Source organism: Belonocnema kinseyi, chromosome 5 (genome assembly GCF_010883055.1).
Source record: "Belonocnema kinseyi isolate 2016_QV_RU_SX_M_011 chromosome 5, B_treatae_v1, whole genome shotgun sequence".
In the NCBI taxonomy this organism is placed as follows: Eukaryota; Metazoa; Arthropoda; class Insecta; order Hymenoptera; family Cynipidae; genus Belonocnema; species Belonocnema kinseyi.
In genome coordinates this window covers 61,796,340-61,798,904 of record NC_046661.1, presented here as the reverse complement: position 1 = coordinate 61,798,904, position 2,565 = coordinate 61,796,340, and positions in this window count along the sequence as shown.

Here is a 2,565-nt window from a genome sequence, read left to right as displayed (position 1 = left end):
GAACCATCTTAACCGATTTCTTTCCTATGTGTCTACTAGCGTCTCTTCTGCACCACATTCTTTTAGAATTATCTCGTTACTTACTTTGTCCATCAGGGTTTTTCCGCATATTATGCGCATGAATTTCATGTCAATTGCGTTAATTTTACTCTTATCTTTTTCTTGAAAAGTCCATGTCTCGCTACCGTATAATACAGCCGGTACAAATATAAAATTATGTATTGCCATTTTAGCTTTATTTGATATATTTTTACTTCTGATAAGGGGACCTGCTCTACCAATAAACTTCTTACCTTCGTTTATGCGTCTATCTAATTCATCATCTATCTTCCCGTCCCTAGTAAATAAGCTACCAAGGTATACGAACTTATCAACTTGTTCAATTCTCTCATCATTTAATGAAATATTGCATAGTGTTTTCTCACTCTTTCCTTCGAACACCATAGTTTTTGTTTTATTTTCGTTAATTTCGAGGCCCATGCTCTTCATGCTTGCATCTAGTTTTTTCAACATTCTTTGCAAGTCTTCGATAGACTCTGTCATAACAACCTTATCATCTGCGAACGCTAACCCACGTACCCTTTCTGTTTCGAGATCCACACCCTCTTCGTCGAAGAGAGCCATTCTTAAACACTTATCCATAAATAATATAAATAACCATGAAGACGAAACGCATCCTTGTCTAACTCCTTGAATAATATCGACAGAGTCACTCAATTTCCCATTCACCCTTATACTCGCTTTGCTATCTGTATATATTGTTTTTATAGCTTGCAGGAGCCATCCATTGACTCCATACTCTTTCAGGACTTCCCAAAGTTTACTTCTGTCTACCTTGTCAAAAGCTTTTCTTAGGTCAACAAATGCGCAGAAAACTTTTTTTCCTACTCTCAAACTTTTTTCTGTTATTTGCCTTAAGCTAAATATTTGATCCGTACATGACCTTCCTGGCATAAACCCACATTGGACTTCCCAAAACTTTGCTTCTGTTATTTTCATTACCCTACGAATAAGTATTTTTGAATATATTTTTCTTACGGTGCTTAATAAGCTAACCCCTCTGTAATTATTGAACTCGCTTTTATCTCCCTTTCTCTTGTATATTGGTGCGATAATCGGTTTTTTCCAATCGTCTGGGACGTCTCCCATCTCGAAACATAAATTTATCAATTCGCACAGTCTATGTGGTATGCACGCGCCACCGTGTTTAAGCATTTCAGTGTTAATATCATCTACCCCGGAAGCCTTGCCGTTTTTCAAGTTCTTAATTATATCCCTAACCTCAGTGACACAGACTTTTTCAATTGAGTTTTCCATCGCATCGTGTTCAACATTGCAGTTGTGGTGTCCTATAGCTTCATCTCCGAATTGTCTCCTAAAATAGTCTCTGAAAGCCTCTAGTATTCCGTCTGCATCATATACCATTTCCCGCCTACTATTTCTCATGTTGACAAATTCTGTACTTTTGTTTCCTTTCATTTTTTATAAAGTAGTTTCCTGCTTCCTTCAAGAAAGACATTATTAGTTGATTCTTGTGAAAAAATGGAGTATTCTTGGAAGTATAGCCAGACTGTGAATGGGCACAGTACTGCACCAGTGCTAACTAGGATCGTGTGATATACTATAACAATATGACAAAAAAGGCTTTTAAAAAATAAATATTAATTGATTGCTAGTATTTTAATTTTAAATATTAATTAGTCCTGTTTTGAGTGACTAAATATATTACATTTGTAAACATACACGGTGTGCTTGAAGACCAGCTAAGTTTGACTCAAAGGCATCCAAAATCTGCTAATGCAGAAAGTTTCTAAATCGTTTGGACATTAGAAATCAGTTGAATTAAAAATTCTAGCTGCTCCTTTTCGCGATTTATGTCCATTTTTGTATGTTCACATAACAACCGACCGTACAAAACCTGCGTATTCTAGTTTAGGAAATAAAATCCTTTTCAAAGTTTACTTCTTTCCAAATTATTTTGAATACAAGTTTGTATTATTTATTCTGTGTATAAAAAAAAATTTTACTACTTTTGGCCGTACCCAGGGTCGGCGACAGGGACGCAGTGGCTATATGGCCCCATTTTCGTTTTTTCTTTTTAATTGTTTTAAATTTTTTTATATTTTTTATTTATTTTAAATATATTTTTTCTAAGTAATTATACATTTACTGGTATAAATAAATACAATGACAGAGCTTTTAATAATATTGAAAAGTATCTATTAGTAAATAAAGTTCAAAATTATAGGTGAAGCGAAGAAAATTCTATTACGGCTTTCAACAGCTGTGTTGAATGTATTTTGTGGTGTATACTTCTTGCCTTGTAACGTGCCCAGAATTTCAAAAATCGCGATGTATAGATTCTCTGCTTTGCTCGGACCAATACCCTAAACCATTGTTATTTTCTATGCAGCGTAAACTTTCTTTCGGACAGTTTGTCGATACTCTTTAAAACTTTATTTGTATGTATGTATGTATTTAATCTCTCCCTTTTACGGGTTTGAGGGCCACCGCTCCCTGTACATATATTTACAATTCCATCCTTAGTCCAACTTAACTACTACT